General features: G+C 48.0%; 1 long non-coding RNA gene across 1 annotated transcript; it reads left to right on the top strand.

Moving 5' to 3' along the window:
* Positions 1-9928: 9928 nt before the first annotated feature.
* Positions 9929-13675, top strand: LOC310664028. The gene is made up of 3 exons (XR_014504743.1): positions 9929-10523; positions 12195-12418; positions 13425-13675. It is a non-coding gene; the product is annotated as an uncharacterized lncRNA (long non-coding RNA).
* The last annotated feature ends 370 nt before the right edge of the window (positions 13676-14045 follow it).

Raw genomic sequence — 14045 nt, 5'->3', positions numbered from 1 at the left:
AACGAAGCACATACATAGATCACCACAGGAAGGCCAACCTGGAACCATTTTGATTCCTAAACTGAGGAAATGTTTTCTCTGCATGGTCAAACTGGAAAAGCCTCCCCATTGTCTCTTTCCTCACAAATCCTGTCTTAAGGATATGTCTGTTTGAATAGGCTGTGAGCCTGTGACCTGGCCAGGAACTAAGTATTTATCATTGAAGGGGTACAGTTAGGGTTACCCCAGAAAGCCCTAAAAACTGTTTGTGAATTCCCCCCCCCCCAGCCAGGCCTCGGCGTACGCATTTTAAAAACTGCAATTTCCTCTAAGACAAAAAGCACAAGCTAAGCAGTCCTCTTTGTAACAAAAACGCTGTAACAAACCCAGAGCTGAGAACAGAAAACCTTTCGGTTCCCAGATAGAAGCAACCTTGTCCTGGTACATTGATGTGCAACATACTTCCGGGAACAGAGCCAGGGAACGGAAAAAAGCAACATTCTATGTAAGAATCTGTGAAGGGGGAGAGGGAAAAGGGGTTTGAAAAAAAGGATAAAACCTGCTTGTAAAATGTTTTCGGTGCGGCCTGTCTTTTGTGAACTGAATCACACAGGTGCCTCTGCCCTTCCGGATGGCAGAATAAAACGCTCTTTCTCTGGATTAACCCCTTGGTGTCGTTTGGCTCCTTTTGTCTCTGCTCGGGTGCAACAATTATTCCTACCCATGGATTAAAAAGGCTACATATTTCTGGTGCATTGGCCGGGAATAAGCACGTTCCCCGAGATCGAGGGACAAAGAGGTCCAGGGCGTCACTGCAAGGCGAGCAGCTCAGGATCCTGGTTCAACAGTTCCAGCGCGCATCCTGCCAACTTCGTGGGAGGGACTGGCCACCCGTTCCTGAGTGGACACGCGACAAGTGACGGAGAGAAAGAGCAACGGCCGTGCAGAAAGAAGGTACCTCGAGGAACAAGGTAAGCTCCACAGGGATAGGTGGGAGCAAAAAGAGAGTCTGATCAACTCCGCCAGCAGGGTAGAAGAAGTGCCACTGGTTTTGGTATTGCCCAGAAAAGCAGCAAAAAGGGTGCTGCAGGGCCCCGGTCGAAGTCTAAGCGCTGCCGGTTGTGGTTCTTTTTGTGTCCAGAAGAAGCAGTAGAGTGCTCTTGGGCCCCGGTCGAAGTCTAAGCGCTGCCGGTTATGGTTCTTTTTGTGTCCAAAAGAAGCAGTAGAGTGCTCTTGGGCCCCGGTCGAAGTCTAAGCGCTGCCGGTTATGGTTGGTTTTGTGCCCAGAAGAAGCAGTAGAGTGCTCTTGGGCCCCGGTCGAAGTCTAAGCGCTGCCGGTTATGGTTCTTTTTGTGTCCAAAAGAAGCAGTAGAGTGCTCTTGGGCCCCGGTCGAAGTCTAAGCGCTGCCGGTTATGGTTCTTTTTGTGTCCAAAAGAAGCAGTAGAGTGCTCTTGGGCCCCGGTCGAAGTCTAAGCGCTGCCGGTTATGGTTCTTTGTGTGTCCAAAAGAAGCAGTAGAGTGCTCTTGGGCCCCGGTTGAAGTCTAAACGCTGCCGGTTGTGGTTATTTTTTGGGGGGGAAAGGGGATTGGGGAAGGTGCATGGGTTTTTGTTTTTTTCTGAATGTGCGTGTGGGGACACTCCAGTGAATGTTTTGAGTGTGTGAGATGTTGAAAGCAACGTCTGGCCTGTGACTGAGTGAGAGAAATTACGTTAGGAGGGCTGAGTGTCCCAGTGTCCCCAGGATCCCAGAGTCATGGGAAATAAAAGCAGTAAAACAATTCTTGAGACACCACTACAGAGCTTTCTGGAAAACTGGAAAAGTGCCATGAAAGCAGAAGAGTGGGGATGTAAATTCAAAAAAAGCAGTCTCCAACATTTATGTGAAGTTGACTGGCCTTCGTATTTACCAGAATGGCCTCCTGGAGGATCCTTTGATCCAAACTTGGTCAACATTTTATGGAGTAACATTTTCAAGGCCCACACAGATCAGATTCCCTATATTTCTATCTGGAAAGCCAATGTGGATCAAAATCCCTCATGGCTTCGGAAAAATAGAATTGTGACTGCCCAAGTCAAACTGTGTTCAATACAATTACAAGTTTGAAAAAACAGCAGTCTGGCCAGTCCCAGAAGAACAGTCCCAGAAGAAGAGGAGGAAGGAATAATAATTTGCACCCTCCACCCTATGCAGCAACTGCACCAGGGCTAAATGAGGTTCCCCTTACCCAACCCCCTTTTGATGCAAGCAAGGAAGGTGATGATGATGGTGATGATGATGACTTCAGAAAAACTCTAGATAAAGAGATAAGATGGACTAGTAAGCAGTCTGACAGAGTGTTCCAGTATGTAGAACCGTTTAAAACAGTGAGCTGGATGTGGCTTCTTGGTTCTAGAAGCAGCACAATGCAAGGATGTGAATTGGCAGACAGAAAGAAACAGAGCAGAAGGCTTTGAGAGTCGCATAGGACAGAACTGTTAAAAAAAAAAAAAAAGAGACAATTAAACCCAAGGGATTGAAAACCCTGGGATTACAATACTGACCATTGAGGAAATCCGCAAGATACATGCCCTCAGGGCAGCGGACAATACTGATGTTGCAATTGAGGCAGCTAAAACTCCACTTTGATGGCCCACCCACTGACTGTACGACCCCCTGGAGTCATCCGATGTACAGGACCACAGACCTCCAAGCACTTTTTAAATCAGAATCCTTCTTTCGAAGAAGACCCAGCCAAAATAATTAGGGGTTTGTCTTCAAGCAGCCAGCAGCCAAAAATGCAAGAGGGTGTCCACGGGAGGGAAAGAAGACGCCTAGGGAAGAAGCCAGTGCACCATCTGCAGGCAAAAGATGCCCACAGGCCCCACACCCGACACACTCCACCCCCACAGGCTGGGAACAATAAGATTTCTCAAAAATGATTTCTTCTCATCTCTATTCTTGCTAAAAGACTGTTGCAGCTAGAAGCAAGTGAACTAACTGTTTCTAACATTCATTCATGCAAGTAACAGGACATCAGCTTTTTTTTTTGTTTTCCCCTTGTGCCAGGCGCTTGGAGGTAGCTTCAGAGCGTTATCTCTTGGCTGCTATCCCAAGAGGAAAATGCTGCATTCTCACCAACCAGCTACCCTGAACCCCACACTGTCTGGATTTATGGTTCAGCCACAAAAAAACCCAGAAGGCCAAGGGTTACCCACCCCCCTTGCCCCAAGCACTAACCTGAGGAAAGTGACTTTCTTAAAAGCAAGTGAATGCTTTCTGTGAACTTTGTCAAGTTTTACTTTTTAAGGTGCAATTTTATTCTGAAAAACAAGCTGCAGCATAACATAGGAATTTTGAAACTTTGATACTTTGCCAGAAGCAAGGGAACACATTGGACACTAGCAAACTTGGCAGATGAAAACTGAAATTTGCAACATGTTTTACAGGCCACGAGAGCTCTGAAATTTAGAGCACACGAATGAGACTTTTAAAAAAAAAATCTCAGCTGGCAAAACTAAACCCAAGGAACAGAACTGTTAACCCCTTGCGAAGTTTCCTGCCAAGCATACCCTTTTGAATTAATGTTTGCTAGGCCTATACCTTAGGTGCAAATGCTATCTGTCAATGTACAGTCGTTCTGCCGTGTGTTTCTTTTTCTCTTCTCTTGACAGGTAAACCGGCCAGAGGCTGTCCTGTTTCTCTACAGCTGTTAAAGTCACCAGCATCTGTGACACTGCACTGGCCCCTTCGACTCACCCCAGACGCCCAGACATCGCTCCAGCCTTGTTGGAAGGGATCCAAGACGTCCAACGCCCACAAGACGCCCCGACGCCCCCAGACCTCAGCCCTGCTCACGTCACTCTGGAAGCTGACATTTTGCACGGCTCAAGAATCCAGCATGGATTGAAAGAGGACATTTTCACATTTTCTTTCCTTTCCTTTTGCATAACTGAACTTTATTGAAGGTACCTGGGCCTGCTTTGCTTTACGCCACCCCTGCAGAGGAGGGTGTCTAGTGAGTCTCTTCTTTCAGCGTAATTACACCCCAGCCCACTCTCTAGCACTTACCTAAGCCCCTCCACGTGCATACAATGGCTCAAATACGACTGTGGGTCCCCGTGCTGGTATTTCTGCTGCCTTTGACCTTTGAAATGCCAATACCACTCACAGTGACCAGACAACTGCTGCAATCGTGGGGGGCCCACCACACATATAATAAGTGGATTCAGGTTGCTGAGATGGTTGCATTCTCTGCAAATCGGACCAATTGTGCCGTTTGCACTCTGGCCCCTGTAGATGCTCTGGGAGGAATGCCACTCCTCCCTGTGCCTTGGAATGAATCCTTGGTTACAACTCCACTTGTTGCCTTCCAGCCTCTGGGCAACCATTCTTCTTTATGGAATCATTCCATCCCTTTCCAGGTTCACAGGATCACTGGCTGCCTTTGTGTCAACAAATCAAATGACGCAAATGACGCTCAGACCTATGTGGGCACTTCCCACTGTGATCGTACCTTCCCAGCCCCAACTAACATGCCTGAGTCCAAGACAGGAACTTTTTCTGGTTCCAAATTGACTGCATGCCTGGCCCGCTTGCTGACAGGCACCATATCTGCCCATGGTCAGGACGTTTACTGCGTGTGTGGCAGAAAGGCCTATCATGCCCTCCCAAGAGGATGGTATGGGGTCTGTTTTCCAGCCTATTTAATACCCCCCATGTGGATTCCTGACCAGATATCCTCTGCACCCCCTAGAAGGAGGCATTCGGCTGACCTGGCAACACTTGCAGGTGGCAGCTCCCAGGATTGGGGCCAAAATCAGTGGCCTCCGGAAAGGATATTGGCCCATTATGCTCCAGCCTCCTGGAATCGGGGAGAGAAAATCTCTGGGGCAAGGGGGCCAATCTATAACTTGAACCGCATAATCAGACTCCAGGCAGTGGTAGAGATTGTTGCTAACACGACAGCCACGGCCCTTAGGCTAATTGCCACGCAATTGGATGAGACACGCAATGCGTTTCTCTCAGTCCGATTAGCGTTGGACTTTCTCCTGGCGCAACATGGCGGCTTTTGTGCAGCATTAAATCTCACAGGTGGGGCCTGTTGTTTTAACATCTCTGATCATGGTGAGGCCATTCGCAATTTGGCAGCAGGACTTGAAACAGTGGCCCATATTCCTACCCAAACTTGGGAGGGATGGGACATGTCATGGCTTGACTGGTTGCCAAAACTAGGATGGGTATAAGGCCTGTTTTTGCTGCTGCTTGGCCCACTTTTCATTTTGCTAATTTTTTGCTTTTCTGTACCTTGCTTGCTGCAATGCTTGCATACAATGACACGCAATATGATTTCTCGCATGCTTCGCCCCCAGATTATAGCTCTGACCCGAGAATATCAGCCTGTGCCTTCCTGGGACGAGCCTTTTTGAGAAAAAGGCTGTCCAAAATTGAGAGGTATGGAATGAAGGGGTACAGTTAGGGTTACCCCAGAAAGCCCTAAAAACTGTTTGTGAATTCCCCCCCCCCAGCCAGGCCTCGGCGTACGCATTTTAAAAACTGCAATTTCCTCTAAGACAAAAAGCACAAGCTAAGCAGTCCTCTTTGTAACAAAAACGCTGTAACAAACCCAGAGCTGAGAACAGAAAACCTTTCGGTTCCCAGATAGAAGCAACCTTGTCCTGGTACATTGATGTGCAACATACTTCCGGGAACAGAGCCAGGGAACGGAAAAAAGCAACATTCTATGTAAGAATCTGTGAAGGGGGAGAGGGAAAAGGGGTTTGAAAAAAAGGATAAAACCTGCTTGTAAAATGTTTTCGGTGCGGCCTGTCTTTTGTGAACTGAATCACACAGGTGCCTCTGCCCTTCCGGATGGCAGAATAAAACGCTCTTTCTCTGGATTAACCCCTTGGTGTCGTTTGGCTCCTTTTGTCTCTGCTCGGGTGCAACAATTATTCCTACCCATGGATTAAAAAGGCTACATCATTACAAAAGACTGGCCAGGCTACTCAGGAAATCCAATCAAGTAACCTGCTAGACAGGAGATAAACAACAACAGGAGAAAAACAATATTAAAATTTCTGTGATGCAGGTGGGATGTATCTGAGGGGTGGTCTTAGGTTACACCCCTTCTGTGATGTATGTATGATGTTTCTGGGGGTGGTCTTGATCTACAGTAGGGCAATTTCAAAAGTTCATATAAGGCTTTGCACACCATTTTTTTGGGTCCTCCTCCTCTCCTGCGTGTGAGGGGAGCACCTTGTTGCAACAGATCAATAAAGATCAAGCTTACTAGCTGCTTTGCTTCTCAATACTCTCTGGTTGGCCTCTGCTATTTTCTCCTACCAATAGGGAACCTATGTAAGGACTCTATATGGGCTCTTGGATACCCCATAAGGGAAAAGGGCAATTTTTTTTATTTACAACAGTGCTGAGGTGGCCACACATACCTGAGAAAGCCAGCAGCTCCAAAAGAAGCGATTTGGGGCTTATTCCAAGAGAGACCACAATTTTTAAGCAAAACCTTCGATTCCGAAATGTGTTGCCATACAACCGGGTTTCCCCGGACTCCCCCCCCCCCCCCAGTTTGCAGTATTTCCCCCTGACGCTATTTGCAATGTCAGAATCCCATATATGTCTGGGAAAAGCTGGACATTTGGCAGCACTCGTTTTCTGAAATGGGGTGGGGGGGACGCAAGTTAAGAAACAGGAGAATCTTAAGGCAGAAATGAAAGAACACCAACTGTTATGTACTGAAGTTCTCGCCCTGGCCACCAGGAGTATTGTCTATGTAGTTTTCACTCAGGTCCACATCAGTTATTTTAGGCGGGAAACCCTGGGTTGTTGTTGCTACATTGTCGACAGCTGGCTGCCTATAAAAGCAGGCCGGCTGAGCTGTTTGCTGTTCAGTTCTGTCCAGCTTACAATAAAGAGCTGCTTGGGAGAAATCGCTGTGTCGTCTGCTATGTTCGCCCACAACTAACACTGGCGACGAGGATGGGATCGATGGACAACAGAGCACAGCCAGATGCGGCCACCCTCTGAGATGAGCTGAATCACAGAGCTGAAACACTGAGCGAAATCACGGAGCAGAACCAATTCAGAGCTGACCGTTCTGGCTAGAGCACAGTGTTCCATCCATTGCCTCCACGTTGGCATCAGAACCATGGCTTCACTCGTGCCTCTACCGCCATTTGCCCCAGCCTCTGAATCATGGGACTCCTACCTCGCTCGGTTCGACTGCTACCTCCAAGCAAATGAGCTGACAAGAGGGTCTGTAGAGCAGAAGCGGGGCCTCTCCTCAGCCCTTGTGGCCCTGAAGTGTTTGCGACGGCCTGAGCATTGGTTGCGCCTCTAGCAGTCTAGGCAGCACCTTGGGACACGATTCAAGAGAAGCTCCGCAACCACTACGCCCCAAAGCCGTTCAAGATTGCTGCCCGCCATGCGTTCTACCACCGGAACCAGGCAGAGGGGGAGTCAATCAACAACTACACCACCGCCCTCTGACAGGCTGCAATGCACTGCGAGTTCTGAGACTTAGACAATGCCCTGATGGATCAAATCGTCTGCGGGGTCCGGGACATCCGTCTGCAACGGCATCTCCTCGCCAAGCCAGACCTCACGCTGCAGAAAGCCACTGAGGAGGCTGTGGCCTCAGAAGCTGTTGAACTCTCCGCCCAGGAAATCCACAAGGCCAGTAGACCGTATTTAAAGGACTATGTTGTTGGACATGTAACACTGTTGGTCTAATGGAAGTATGTGAAATGTAACTGATATGCTTTGTGCTTAATTGAACCATTACGCGTAGTGCTGTATATAAGGAAACCATTACGATTGTAACTAACGCCTTATCTTGGTGGGGAGGGGTGTTATGTACTGAAGTTCTCGCCCTGGCCACCAGGAGTATTGTCTATGTAGTTTTCACTCAGGTCCACATCAGTTATTTTAGGCGGGAAACCCTGGGTTGTTGTTGCTACATTGTCGACAGCTGGCTGCCTATAAAAGCAGGCCGGCTGAGCTGTTTGCTGTTCAGTTCTGTCCAGCTTACAATAAAGAGCTGCTTGGGAGAAATCGCTGTGTCGTCTGCTATGTTCGCCCACAACTAACACTGGCGACGAGGATGGGATCGATGGACAACAGAGCACAGCCAGATGCGGCCACCCTCTGAGATGAGCTGAATCACAGAGCTGAAACACTGAGCGAAATCACGGAGCAGAACCAATTCAGAGCTGACCGTTCTGGCTAGAGCACAGTGTTCCATCCATTGCCTCCACGTTGGCATCAGAACCATGGCTTCACTCGTGCCTCTACCGCCATTTGCCCCAGCCTCTGAATCATGGGACTCCTACCTCGCTCGGTTCGACTGCTACCTCCAAGCAAATGAGCTGACAAGAGGGTCTGTAGAGCAGAAGCGGGGCCTCTCCTCAGCCCTTGTGGCCCTGAAGTGTTTGCGACGGCCTGAGCATTGGTTGCGCCTCTAGCAGTCTAGGCAGCACCTTGGGACACGATTCAAGAGAAGCTCCGCAACCACTACGCCCCAAAGCCGTTCAAGATTGCTGCCCGCCATGCGTTCTACCACCGGAACCAGGCAGAGGGGGAGTCAATCAACAACTACACCACCGCCCTCTGACAGGCTGCAATGCACTGCGAGTTCTGAGACTTAGACAATGCCCTGATGGATCAAATCGTCTGCGGGGTCCGGGACATCCGTCTGCAACGGCATCTCCTCGCCAAGCCAGACCTCACGCTGCAGAAAGCCACTGAGGAGGCTGTGGCCTCAGAAGCTGTTGAACTCTCCGCCCAGGAAATCCACAAGGCCAGTAGACCGTATTTAAAGGACTATGTTGTTGGACATGTAACACTGTTGGTCTAATGGAAGTATGTGAAATGTAACTGATATGCTTTGTGCTTAATTGAACCATTACGCGTAGTGCTGTATATAAGGAAACCATTACGATTGTAACTAACGCCTTATCTTGGTGGGGAGGGGTGTTATGTACTGAAGTTCTCGCCCTGGCCACCAGGAGTATTGTTTATGTAGTTTTCACTCAGGTCCACGTCAGTTATTTTAGGCGGGAAACCCTGGGTTGTTGTTGCTACATTGTCGACAGCCTTTTAAGTGGCGGAGGAAGCCCAGGTTACTTAAAGTGGTTGCATGGGAATCCAGAAGTCTGGAGCAGGAAGGTGCAGGAGATGCAAAGCGGGCAGGGCTTAGTCAGTAAAGAGCGGGGAAAACCATGGCAACCAGTCCTGGGTCAATGTTGCAAAATGGAACTAGGAGACTAGAATGTGGGTTGAGACTCTTAAGAGCAATGGGAAGAGGGAGCTGGGCTCTGTCTTACGGCTCGGGGATGGATTCATTCACTCCCCCAATTAATCTATTTTCCTAATAGCTTCCCGTACAAAGGGGAATCCTCTAAGCTGCTGGAAAGAAGTTTTGCCTGAAATCTTAGAAATCATCTGCCAGTCGGTGGGAACAGTACTGAACTAGATGGAGCAATGGTCCTGTTTTGGTATAAGGTAAATTCCTCTGTTCTTCCTACCAGGGGGCGAGTTTTTAGTTTAATGCATGGGTAGGCAAACTAAGGCCTGGGGGTGGGATCCGGCCCAATCACCTTCTAAATCCGGCCCCCAGCATGTTTTTACATGAGTAGAATGTGTCCTTTTATTTAAAATGCATCTCTGGGTTATTTGTGGGGCATAGGAATTCGTTCATTTTTCCCCCAAAATATAGACCAGCCTGCCACAAGGTCTGAGAGACAGTGGACAGGCCCGTTGCTGAAAAAGTCTGCTGACCCCTGGTTTAACGGCAGAATTGTGGACCAGGCAGGCTGAGTGATAGTGTTCTGAAGGTGCAAGTTGCTTTTCAATCTGGCTCCTCTTTATGCTAATTTTTCATCTCTGTTTAGTTACAGAGGTCTGTTAAATCTGCAAGCTGCACATATTCGGTCAACTAAAGTCCTTCTTTAGTTGGGACCTCACTCGCTTTTCATTTTTGGGCTAACAAAACATGGGGTGCAGTAATGGCATACATAAACAACCTTTTTTGAGTCACTTTTAAGAAGATGGATGGATGTAGCACATCAGTAGCTGAGATGGAAAACAATGATTCTTTAGAGCCTTACACAGTTCAGGGCCCCCACTCTCACCTGTTAGCTGAGATTCTCCAACAATTCCAAATATTTACTCTTCCTTTACAGGAAAGGTAGTCATCCTAAGGTTGTTGGACTACCATTCCCATCATGCTTCTGGGGTTGATGGGAGTTATAGTCCAGCTACACTGGGAGGGCACCAGGTTGGTGATTTAGGTTCTGCAGCAAGTGGTTCTCAAAGTGTTTTAGCTAATTTAATTTTTCTATTTTGCTTTTCCAACATCAAATGTTGCAAGGTGCCGCCACCTGATTTTTGCTGACCCCGTACCACATCCAAGGCATTTGTGGATCCCTTGGTGTAACTCTCAGACTTTGGAAGGTTGGCATCACTGAATCAAGTCAGGTACCTGCTAGAAACAGGTGGTTGGCTCGGGTACAAACGTAGAAAGAAGGAAGCCAACACAGGAAATGCAGGTAAAAACATCACATTTAATTGCAAGTTATTTCAGTATGAAGTGTCCTATCTTGGCCTAGCTGCAGGGAGGGAAGATTTAACAAGGCTTTAATCAGAAATGGCGCCACCACTCTTCCCAGGGGCTAAAAGGTGAATTGAAGGTGTGAAATGGGGCCTGTAAATCCTAACCAATGTTTAGACAAGTAACTCATCATGTAGAAATTAGAATTTGGGGATTTCCTTAGCCAGAGTTGGCAACCCTAGTTGGTTGGCAGAGAAAATAGCCTGCCTAACATGAAATGGGTTTATTATGTAGGTTGAAAGTAGTTTTGTGTTTTGGAGCTCAGAGACCCCCACTTCTGCCTTGTGCTCAGTTTCTTGGGCAAGTTACTTGTATTCTAACCTCACCAGTTTCACCTTGCATGAAATGGGTGTTTTGTGTCTGCCCGTGTCCGCTATCCTTGGCAGCCATTTTGTGATGGCGAAGTTTGGTTTACATGCCATTTAAAATTTCCGAGAACGCTTTCAAGTGACACTGTGTTGTATGCTCCAGGGCAAAGTGGGAGATTGAAATTTCAGCTCCCTACCACATTTGGAACGTTCCTGCTGTATGGACCCATTGCCAGGTATGCATCCGTTTAAGAGGGGGCCTGACTAACAGCCCAAAACCAGCCCTGAGCAGAGAGGGCTCTTATGTTTTTCAACTGCAGCATGATGGAAACAGCAGGCTCAGTAAAAATAAACAAATTACCTATTTCCCAGAAGACTTACGGAAGAGGGGCAGTGTATTATATCCATTCTGATTGTGGAGAAATAGATTTTCTTGTTCAGCAGATAGCATAGAAACTTTAAGTTGCTGTTGGTTAGAAGAGGGATGGAGTGGCTATGGACAAATCCTGCTCAGTGCTTTCCATCAGCCTGCTTGCTTGCCTGTATGGAACTCCTGATCGTTTGTGGCGACAATGCTAGCTAGCTCTTCACTACAAAGCTTCCTGGCCCTTTTGGAATGTTGGTGCAGATCTTCGCTTGGCTTGTGAGTCTTTCAAAGTCAGTTTGAAACGTTGGTTAGGGCTGAGCAACCGTTAAAAGAGCAACCCTATCCCGCACTCGGGATGCAGGTGGCACTGTGGATTAAACCACAGAGCCTAGGGCTTGCTGATCAGAAGGTCGGCGGTTCGAATCCCCGTGACTGGGTGAGCTCCCATTGCTCGGTCCCTGCTCCTGCCAACCTAGCATTTCGAAAGCACATCAAAGTGCAAGTAGATAAATAGGTACTGCTCTGGCGGGAAGGTAAACGGCGTTTCTGTGCGCTGCTCTGGTTCGCCAGAAGCAGCTTAGTCATGCTGGCCACATGACCCGGAAGCTGTACGCCAGCTCCCTTGGCCGGTAAAGCGAGATGAGAGTCACAACCCGAGTCAGCCACGACTGGACCTAATGGTCAGGGGTCCCTTTACCTTTAACCATGTCTACTCAGAAGCAAGTTCTTTTGAATACAATGGGGCTTGCTCTCAGGCGAATGGGGTTCAGAGTGTAGCCTTGAGAGATGAACGAGGGAAGGAAACCTTTTGGTTTATAGTCTTTGGCTATCCTGGCAGTTACTTACAATGAGGAATAGGGGCTGTTCGCTCATTATTTTTCAATGAATTTTGCACATGTCCTTTGACAGCCACTGTTTCTGCCCCTTTCTTCAGCCTGCAGGTCACACTGATTATCCTTGCTCAGCGATGACGTCATGGAGGGGATATTGCCATAGTTTCTCCTTGAACATGCTCGTTTTTAACGGAGATGTTAGGGAGCGCGGGAGGTGTTGGGAATATCGTCTGAGTCGTTGCCCAAGAGGTCAAGGTTCCTCTTTCTTAAAAGCTGAACTGATTGCAGTGAAGATATTGCGAAGGAAAGAGCTGACTATGCCGAGGTACGTAATTAGCTTGCTGTTTGGGGCCCAGAAATGCATTTTGTAGAGCAGAGGTGAGGAGAACCTCTAGCCTTCCAGATGTTGATGGACTACAACTCCCATCATCCTTTGCTGCCTGGGAGGCTGATGGGAGCTGGGAATCCAGCAACACAACACCTGGTCTGAAACTATTAAGTTTGGGGAAACACAATGCGTCTTAAATACATTCTATATCCTTCCTGAGATTCTTCTTACTCGCACCCTGAACTCCATTGTCTCTAGGATTAGGATGTGCCAGCACTGTGGAGCAGACTTCACTGCTGCCTCTTCCTACCAGCTCTTGGCTCCTGCTGCTCAGCTCACTGCCCTTCTCGTGCATTGATATTTGGGGCAGCAGCCAGCTGTACTCATAGAGTACACCACAGTTCTGGGCACCACAGTTCAAGAAGGACACTGACAAACTGGAACGTGTCCAGAGGAGGGCAACCAAAATGGTCAAAGGCCTGGAAACGATGCCTTATGAGGAACGGCTAAGGGACCTGGGCATGTTTAGCCTGGAGAAGAGGAGGTTAAGGGGTGATATGATAGCCATGTTCAAATATTTAAAAGGATGTCACATAGAGGAGGGAGAAAGGTTGTTTTCTGCTGCTCCAGACAAGCGGACACGGAGCAATGGATCCCAACTACAAGAAAGAAGATTCCACCTAAACATTAGGAAGAACTTCCTGACAGTAAGAGCTGTTCGACAGTGGAATTTGCTGCCAAGGAGCGTGGTGGAGTCTCCTTCTTTGGAGGTCTTTAAGCAGAGGCTTGACAACCATATGTCAGGAGTGCTCTGATGGTGTTTCCTGCTTGGCAGGGGGTTGGACTCGATGGCCCTTGTGGTCTCTTCCAACTCTATGATTCTATGAAGAGCATGGAAATGGGCAGAAGCAGGAACAAAAGCCCCCTGACTTGGTCATCGTCCCCCCCACTGATGTTTGGAAAAAAGAACTTGGGCAACCTCTGAGTGCAACTGTCTTCCTAGGTACAGAAGTGCGGTGCTGTCCAATCCTAACCAGTAGATGACTAGGGACCAGGAGCTGGAGTTTGGGAGAAGAGAGGAAGTAGCTCTCCTGTGTGAACTAACAGAAGAGGCTGCTGCTGCTGCTGCTGCTGCTGCTGCTGTTCGGAGGATCTGCAGTCCCAGGAGGTGTGACTTTATCATGTAGATGGCTATCTGCCTGCTTTACTGTAAGTTTAATAAATTGGAATTATATAACCTGTAAGTCTGAGAAGGAAATGGATTAAGAATCGAAGTGGTGGGGCATAGCAATTAACAATAATTTTGGGTTTGGGAGCCTGAAAGGAGGGCTGTAGGGAGGGGGCTGCTGGGACCAAAAAGCCCAGCATTAGGAAAGGCTGCCATAGGAATCGTGGGATGAGCATTTTCATCCTTGTCATCTCTACCTACATTCTGCTTTTTTAAAGAAAAAAATCCCAGATGAACTATATAGTAAACCTGCAACATAAGCTCCCTTTACATACACAGTTGCAACTAAATGTGGTTGGGTATTTTTTGGGGTGGGGGTGGGTTATTAATAAATAAATAAATGGGAGAGTGGAGGAAATCCAGCATTCCTGGCTTGGCATTTATTCTCTCTCTCCC

Source organism: Podarcis tiliguerta (assembly GCF_965153285.1).
Source record: "Podarcis tiliguerta genome assembly, chromosome: 14".
Classification (NCBI taxonomy): domain Eukaryota; kingdom Metazoa; phylum Chordata; class Lepidosauria; order Squamata; family Lacertidae; genus Podarcis; species Podarcis tiliguerta.
This window is presented reverse-complemented; position numbering and strand designations above follow the sequence as displayed.